This window comes from Camellia sinensis, chromosome 14 (genome assembly GCF_055761805.1).
Source record: "Camellia sinensis isolate YWXY chromosome 14, ASM5576180v1, whole genome shotgun sequence".
NCBI lineage: Eukaryota > Viridiplantae > Streptophyta > Magnoliopsida > Ericales > Theaceae > Camellia > Camellia sinensis.
Genome location: NC_138974.1, coordinates 22,372,116 through 22,381,514, shown reverse-complemented (window position 1 = coordinate 22,381,514; position 9,399 = coordinate 22,372,116). Strand labels below are relative to the sequence as shown.

Below are 9,399 nucleotides of genomic sequence, written 5' to 3'. Positions count from 1 at the left end.
GCTGTCACAAATAAAGTTGTTTTTGCGACGACATGAACTACAGTCGCAAAGAAGAGAGTTTTTGCGACAGTAATAGGTGCCGTCGCAAAAAAAAAAAAAAAAGAAACTGTTTTAATGAGACGACATTAGAAGTATCAGTGACGGCATTTTGTCGTCGCAAAAAACTGAAATTTTTGTAGTATTTCACCCATCTTTTCATCTTACTGTCTCTCTGTCTCTCTCTATATCTCTCTCTGTCTCTGTCTCTTTCGCTCATCTCTCTTCTCTTTCTCTTTCTCTCACTCACTCATCACTCTTTGTCTTTCTGTCTGTGTGTGTCGCTCTCTCTCCCACAGTATGCTCGCGTTGCTCACTCTCTCCATCCCCTCTTCTCGATTTATCGATCTCCTTCTCGATTTATCGATCTTTTTTTTTTCTCCATCTCTCTCTCTCTTCTTTCAATCGCTTATCTTCATTTGTCTTAATCACTTGTTAAAAGAGATAAAAGTCAAAAAATGAAATGGGCCTCTCTCTCTCTTTCTCTCCCTCATTCATCACTCTTCTCCTTGACTCGCTCATCTCTCTCCGCTCTCTATCTCTCTTGCTCATCTTTCTTCTCTCTCTCTCTCTATGTCTCTCTCTCTATATCTCTTGTTCATCTATTTTTGCTCTCTCTCTCTCTCTTTGTCTACCTCTCGCTCATCTTGTTTCTCTCTTTTTTTTTTCTTTCTCTCTATCCCTCTCTGTGTCTTTCTCTCTATCCCTCTCTGTGTCTTTCTCTCTCTTTCATCACTATTCTCTCTGGTTCTCTCATCTCTCTTCGCTCTCTATCTCTTTTGCTCATCTTTCTTCTCTCTCTCTATATATATATATATATCGTGTTCATCTCTTTTTGTGGTCTTTCTCTCCCTTTCTCTCTTTGTCTATCCCTCGCTCATCTGGTTTCTCTCTCCTTTTTTATAAATATTTCTCTATGTCTCTCTCTCTCTCTCTATGTGTCTCTCTCTCACTCATTTATCTTTTCTCTCAATCGTTCATTTCTCTCATTCACACTTATCTCTTTCTCTGAGCCCATTGTTGTTGAAAGAGGAAAAAGTCAAAAAATGAAATGGGTCTCTCTCTCTGTGTCTTTCTCTCCGTGTCTCTTGCTCATCTCTCATCTCTCTCTCTTTCACTTGTCTCTCTCAAAAAATGAGTTTACGTTGGTTTTTAAACAGAAATCTAAAAATTTGACTAACAATTTTTTTAATTAATTGTTTTTTTAAATAATTTTTTTAAAATATTTTTTTCAATTAATTTTTTTCAAATAAAATTTTTTCAATTATAATGTGTATGATCTCATTGCCAGAAATATTTTTTTTTTCAATTAATTTTTTTTCAATTATAATGTGTATGATCTCATTGTCATAAATAATAAAAAAATAAATATAAATATTTTAGGCCTGGATGAACATGTTTTTTAGTTTATATTTTTAAATTTTTTTAAATATTTTATTCAAACAAAACATGTTTATAATTTATATTTTTTAAAAAATAAATAAAAATCAATTTATAAAATTTTTGTAAACATAAACCAAAAATATAAATGTTACCAAATGATACCTTAAATTTTCATTTGAGATAGTTATACTTGATGTGGCAAAAAAAAAAAAAAAACACACACACACACACAAAATCTTATTCCCGCTCGTTTTTCCCCCATCAACCAAAAATCCCCAAATCTCAAATCCCTAATTTTTGAACCAAAAATCCCCATCTCTCTCTCTCTCTCTCTCTCTCTCTCGCGACTCTGAGCACGGCAGACGATAGCGTGGAGCGACGGGGTTAAAAAGCCTGACTCTTTTGTTTCTCACTCCGTTGGTTTTCCCTCTACTACTCTACTCCAGTGGCGAAGGAGCTGCTTAGGGACCACCGTAACCATTAATAGTAGGCTCGAAGCTTTCAGCTTCAAGAACATCGGTCCGCTTAGATTCGCATGATTGAAGAGACTCTCCGATTCGCCGGTGTTCCTGGTGCGGTCTAATTTCTTATATATTTCTGTCTATCTGAATATATTTTGATGATTTCATTTCATTTAAATAAATAGGACATTCTTATATTTTGCAATTGTTTTGTTGAATCCACGATGGAATGCAAAGGTGATTACATCTGTGGCTGGAGGATTTTGTTGCATTCGTTCTTGGTGTAGAATCCCTTGGACTTTGCCTGTCGAAGCCCTAGGTCACAGCTCTCTCTCTCTGTCTCTCTGTATTTCCTAAAATCTAGTATATATTTTGGTCCATTTTCTAAGCCTTATTCCGGTTATGCTTCTGTTTATATATAGAAGTTGAATTCTTAGATAGATCCATGAAAATAGCTAAAATCTAGAAGTTGAATTCTTATAGCTAAAAGATGGAAAGAATATTACTTTAATCACCACTGGAGAGCAAGAATTCTTAGATAGATCCACGAAAATAGCATTAAATGAAGCAAATCCATTTCATACGAAAGCTCCACGAAAATAGTTTTAATTTTGCATTGCATTATGCTTGAGTCTTGACTGTAAAGTGACTGATAGTTCTTTGATCCAGAAACCACTTCATGATATTGTGGGTTTTAGAAAAGAAGCAGATTTTATTACATAGCTACTCAATTTGATTAGTCAAATGCTTAATTTTCTTCTTTATTCCTTATTCTTTCCCCTCTCCTTATTTTTTCCTGGTTGGTTGATTTAAGTGATTAGTGTTGCATATCTAACTCCTCATAAACCTCCACTAGTACGTGCACACACACAAACCTTGGTAGATGCATACCATTAATAAGTGGAAAGTTACAGTAAGTATGAGAAATATAAAGTCATTAAATGATTTTACTTGAACATTTCAAAGTCAAAAACTCCCTTGTCCCACCATTTTCAATCTTACTTTCTCTATCATTGCTGGAAGATGTCAAACAATTGGAATGCATCAACTAGTTAATAAGGTCAGTGATGGAATGGAATGATCCAGTCTATAGTACCTTTAGACCAAAGTTAAACCTATTTATTATATATGCCTCCAAGTGTATGGCATCTTCTAATCATACACCTCGGGTAGTGTTTGGTTCACTAAAATGAATGTGGAATGGAATAGTCATTCCTTATCCTCCCTATGGAATGATCGACTCTGCTCAAGTTGTTACAAGTTGGGAGATTTTCTTGCTTCTTAGCATCTGAAGGCTAATCCTTATAAAAGTGCAAAGGGCACAGTAATTGAGGCAGGTCTTCATAAATCTATAGGGCCAGTAGCCACATTCATTGTGCAGAATGACACCCTTAAAAGAGGAGATGTAGTTGTTTGTGGTGAAGCCTTTGGAAAGGTTTGCAAATAAGAGCTAGCCTTAGGAAACTTTTTTTAAGCTAGAAGTCAATGTTTAATGTACTAAAAAAAATGGTAGAGTTGGTTTCATTTTGGTGCCCATCTTTGAAAAACTTGACCTTTCACTTCCATTTTCAGGTTCAGGCTATATTTGATGATCATGGAAGTCGTGTTGATGAAGCTGGACCATCTATACCTGTACAGGTTCGTAGTTCTTTTAACTTTTTGCTAGTTTTTGCCATTTGTGTAGTTAATTTATTTATTATAAGTATTACCTTTTCATGTTATATCTAATTATAGAGCAATAGCTTGGTTGAACATGGCAATATTTGTGGCATTCCTTGTAGGATAAGTATTTAGAATCTGGGTTCCTAGCTTGATTTCCAAAAGTGGCTCTTGAAATTGTAAAAAGGCTATATTATTAAGGGAAGGGTTGTATAACTTGGACACCTGATTTTGGTGATGAGTTTTCTTAATTTTCCCTACTTGAGAGTCATAATAATTGCTGCTTAATTAATATGTAAGCTACTTTGCTTTCTCTGTATGGGGCTACATGCTCAGCTCAACGGCATCCTGACTCTTGAAGTCATTGTTTTTTAGGTTATTTATAAGATATCATCAAGAGCATGATTTGAAAGGTTTTAAACATGAAAATTTGAATTTGCCATCTTAGAATGCAATCAGTAAATCTAGTTCCAGCTACATATGGTTGGCTGCGTGAATTATGTTTCACAATTTTGCATCTACAAGACAATAATGCCTTTGAACCCTTTCAGAACCATATTTGTGCAATTTTCCCCTTTTATTCCTGTTAGGCTATTACACATCACAACTATGACCGAAGTATCTTGAGGGATAATCATGACATGCTATAATCTAAAGTAATATATGGGTAAGAAGATTGGGTAACTGAGCAAACATGGTTATGAATTTAATTGCAATTTAATTGCAGTTATAGACGGATTTCATTCTAAGACAAACTAGTTGAAACTTATAATTCGAGGCGTTGACGCCCCAAAATCACCAAACGGCGTTGGACCAGCACAAACCTTGGCACACACGACCGCCTAGGCATGAGAGGCTTGTGGGAGAAGACGGGACTCGAATCGGGTTCCCGGTTTGGGAGTTAGAGCTAGATTTCACTCTAGACAAACTAGTTTCTTAAGAAACATAGAATTCGAGGTGTTAATACTCCAAAATCACCAAACGGCATTAGAGTAGCACAAAACTTGGCACAAACGACCGCCTGGGCATGAGAGACTAGTAAGAGAAAACGGGACTCGAATCGCGTTCCCGGTTTGGGATTTAGAGCCCGATTTCACTCTAGACAAACTAGTTTCTTAAGAAACTTAGAATTCGAAGTGTTAACGCCCCAAAATCACCAAACGGTGTCGGAGTAGCACGAAACTTGGCACACACGACCGCCTAGGCACAAGAGACTTGTGGGAGAAGACGAGACACGAATCGGATTCTCGGTTTGGGAGTTACTGTCGGATTTCACTCTACGCATTAGCTTCTTAAGAAATTTAGAATTCGAGGTGTTGATGCCCCAAAATCACCAAACAGACTCGGAGTAGCACGAAATTTGGCACACACGATTGTCTAGGCATGAGAGACTTGTGGGAGAAGACGGCACTCGAATCGGATTCCCGGTTTGGGAGTTAGAGTCGGATTTCACTCTAGACAAACTAGTTGAAACTTAGAATTCGAGGTGTTGACGCCCTAAAATCACCAAACGGCGTCGGAGTAGCACGAAACTTGGCACAAATGACTGCCTAGGCACGAGAGACTTGTGGGAGAAGACCGGACTCGAATTGGGTTCCCGGTTTAGGAGTTAGTGCTGGATTTCACTCTAGACAAACTAGTTTCGTAAAAAACTTAGAATTCGAGGTGTTAACGCCCCAAAAATCACCAAACGACGTCAGATTAGCACAAAACTTGGCACACACGACCGCCTAGGCACGAGAGACTTGTGGGAGAAGACGGGACTCGAATCGGGTTCCTGGTTTGGGAGTTAGAGCTGGATTTCATTATAGACAAACTAGTTTTGAGGACCAAAGGATAGGAAGAAGTAAGGGGAGATAATGGTTGATGTTGTCAACTTTTTAAGGACCGAAGGATTCACTGGACACTTTGGAAGTGGAGGAGACTCATCCACAAGTGGACATACTTCTTGATAAAGTATATTAACTTTAATATAACAAATTTTATAAAAGAATATATGTTTGAAGAATTAGAAAGTAATGGAAACATGCATAGGACATCCAATTTGTACAGGTGCACAGTGTAACGCCCTCAAAATAAACCCATAATCACACATTCATGATACAAAAAGAGATATTATATTACCAACATCAGAGTATTCTTACAAGAAGAATTTCATGTTGACAACAAAAGTAAATGCCCTATAGGCTTACAACTTTCTAAGTCAACACTTGGGTTCAACAAAAGTAGAGTTCTAACTCTTTACACAAAATAAGCCCATGGCTTGATATACATGTAATACAAAAAGGTAATCACAAAAAGATAAGCCTTCAACTTCCATAACCTCCCAAGTTAAGACCTTGGAGGCGGCATATCACCTGCACCTGAAAATAATGTCCCACATAGGGTGAGCCAATGCCCAGTAGAGATATGTTAAACATAATATGAGCAATAACTAAAACATGTGCATTCGATAAATGTTAACACTGGCCAACCAACTTACAACACAATTCACTTTCATAACCAATATGTCCATGTTTCATTTTACTTTCCTTTACTTAACCAATTTTCAATTTCATAAACATGGCTCAGAACCTGGCCAAACAATTAAATGAGATCACAACTCATATCAACAACACTTCCATTTCACATCAGATACACATATTTGCTGTATTAATATCATATTAAAACACTTCCATACTTCACAATAGATACACATATTTGCTGTATCAATGGAGTCCATCCCTTATCTCCTCCCAAATAAAATCCGATTTAGGAGTCCACCCCCTATCTCCTCCCAAACCGTGGAGTGCATCCCCTATCTCCTCCCACACAATATAATGTATATAAACAATTATTATATACATGATCAATCAATACACATATTCGATGTATTAGTCCAACCGTCATATTCAATGACATATTCAATCGATTAGTTTTAATTCACCTAATCATCATACAATGTCTACAACAATCAAGACTATCCTCCACCGATAGCCCAAAGTAATTATTTCTAAATAGATAATAAATGCATCAACAGATAAATTATCAACATTTTCAAAAGTGAGCGATTAATAAATCCAACTCCACCATTCAATCTCATCTTAAGCCAATTTCATTATTTCCATCTCAATTTCACATTTCACAATGAAAGTCATTACTTGCACTAATGACCCAATAAAACCCAAATATGGCATTTTCCTATTTCTTTTCCAATATTGACCCAATGGTTCAAATATCATTAATAAACATTCACAACTTCATGTTAAGACCCATATACACATATATAGTTCAAAAGGAACAAAACCCCTCCTTTCAATATTTCAAATCTCAAACCCTAACTTCTCAAATCAAACCATTTATACAAAATTCCCAACATCTATGTCAAAGACCATAAAAATGAATAGTTATCCCTACCTCAAATGGAGAGACCAAATGGAGAAGATGAAGAATTTCGAAATGCTCTAAAACCCAAGATTTTCGGATGGAAATGTAGCCCAAGCCAAGCTCTACACTTTATACAAAGGGACCAAGGTAGGGGATCACTCAAACTAGATCAAACCCTAGAGAGAAGTTGAAGTTTAGAGTGAGGAGCTCTCCAATGGAGGTTTTGAAAAGTAAGAGAGAGAAAAAGTCAAAGAAAAGTGATCCAAAAAGTCACTTTTCGGACTGATATAAAAAGTCGCCTCGCTCGAGCGTGGAACTCCCCGCTCGGGCGTCAGACACAGACTCATGCTCGAGCGTCAAAAGCACCGCTCGAGCGCCGGATGCACACCTCCAGAAGTTTTGCAGTTGATGGTCCCCGCTCGAGTGTGAAAGCGGACGCTCGAGCGTCTAATAACCCGCAGACAAAATACTGAGAGATGGAAAATTACGCTCGAACGTCAAAATGTCAGCTCGAGCGGAGAAGCAAAATCAAAGGGCCCCGCTCGAGCATCAAAATCCCCGCTTGAGCGTGAAGGCAAAATTCTGGGCAACAACTCTAGGTTTCTAAACACAACCAACCTATTTCAAACCTGCCCAACACAACCCAAGACTCACATACAAAGAGTAAAGGACAGAAATGAGAATACGACAACAACACATTCACGGAACTAAGTCCGGAATACAGCAAACAAGGAAGGAAAAACAGGGGTCGCTATAACACAGGATGTATAAATTGTGAATTAGTCTAAAAAATATTTCTTTTTCTCTATACTTAAAGCTTCAAAAAAGGTCGTCGAAAGGCTAAACTATCATACAACCATAGATTTGTATAGGAACCAACAGAAACATCTTAGGAGGGACCAATATAAGTTGTCTGAACTTACGGCACATTAATGGGATGCACCATTTGTGAATTAGTCTTAAAATTAATTTTTTAGTTCTCACAATCTCGAAAAAAGTCTGTTAGAGGGATAAATTATATAATTGATCTAATTGTAAATTGATGAGTTACTAATGTTTTTAATCTTTTGTATAATTAATTAATTACTAAAGCTTTTAATTTATTTTTTTGCAGATTGGATTGGGGTGGCATTTTTTACGTGCAACAATGATGTAATTTGCTTGAATGTTCATTTTGTTTGATAAGGATGCACATACTTTGTGGAGTTGCACTAGTTATTGTTGGATGTTTTGTGGAATTGTACAAGTTATAATTTTTGGATATTTTGTGGATATTGCACTATTTTATTGTACTAGGATGAAATTATTTGTAATGATAAATGGATATTTTCATTTTGTTAATTTGTAAATGTGTTGATGACAGGTTACGTTAAGTTGTGAATGGAATTGTTATATTTAACAGGTTTCAACATGAATAGTGTTATAATTGTTGAACTAAAATTCAGATTTTGATAAAATAGGTATATAATGTGGAAAAAAATATTATGGAATTAGTGACATAATTTTCCATCCGTAAAGAAGGTTTTTTTTGTCTCTTATTTGGCTTAGGTGGAAGATTAATTTTGTCATGAATTCTTTATTTCGTTGCTAAATGAATTTGTCATGACGAAAAATATTGTCACATTTTGTCACTATTACCCTCAATGTGTGATGATTTTTTTTTGTTGACATTATTTCATCATTTTTAATGATGAATTTATTTTTGTCTCTATTGGTAGCTTCTTTGACAAAAAAATTTCGTCTTCGTTTATATTAAACGTGACAAAATTATCTCGTTTCTATTTCTTATATTTATGACAAAATACTTTCGTCTCTAATTTCTTTCTTTAATGACAATATTTTGTCGCTAATTACTTACAAGTGTGTTCCTAACAGAGTGTATTGGAGACAAAAAAATTCGTCACAAATTTATCATTTTTAATGATGAATTTGTTTTTGTCTCTATTGGTAGCTTCTTTGACAAAAATTTTTCACCTTCGTTTATATTAAACGTGACAAAATTGTTTCTTCTCTATTTCTTATATTTATGACAAAATACTTTTGTCTCTAATTTCTTCCTTTAATGACAAGATATTTTGTCGCTAATTACTTACAAGTATGTTTCCAACAGAGTATATTGGAGACAAAAAAATTCGTCACAAATTTATCATTTTCAATGACGAATTTGATTTTTCGTCTCTAAGACTCTTTAGCGACGACGCTTTGGCGACAAAACAAGCGACAAAAAATTTTCGTCGTAATCAGTTTGAGTGACGATATATATACACTTTGGGACAAATTTGTTTTGCCTTTAAACCCCAAATTTGTTGTAGTGTAATATGTGACTTACACATGAGGAAAAAAAAAAACTATTTTTAATAATATATATATATATATATATATATATATATGATTAGTCTCAACTCAAAAAGAAGTTAGAAAATCCAATTGTAACAATTAAAAACATCACAACAAATTAAGTTTTAGACAAAGACAAAATTACAGACGAAATATT

The 9,399-nt window shown here is 35.4% G+C and overlaps 1 long non-coding RNA gene across 2 annotated transcripts; it reads left to right on the top strand.

The window, feature by feature from the left end:
• Positions 1 to 1,636: 1,636 nt before the first annotated feature.
• On the top strand, positions 1,637 to 8,246 carry LOC145807572 (uncharacterized). 2 transcript variants are annotated; one of them, XR_014350792.1, is made up of 4 exons: positions 1,637 to 1,991; positions 2,066 to 2,199; positions 3,453 to 3,518; positions 8,020 to 8,246. It is a non-coding gene; the product is annotated as an uncharacterized LOC145807572 (long non-coding RNA). The 2 variants fall into 2 exon arrangements; XR_014350793.1 differs by having other exon boundaries at positions 1,639 to 1,991; positions 2,118 to 2,199.
• The last annotated feature ends 1,153 nt before the right edge of the window (positions 8,247 to 9,399 follow it).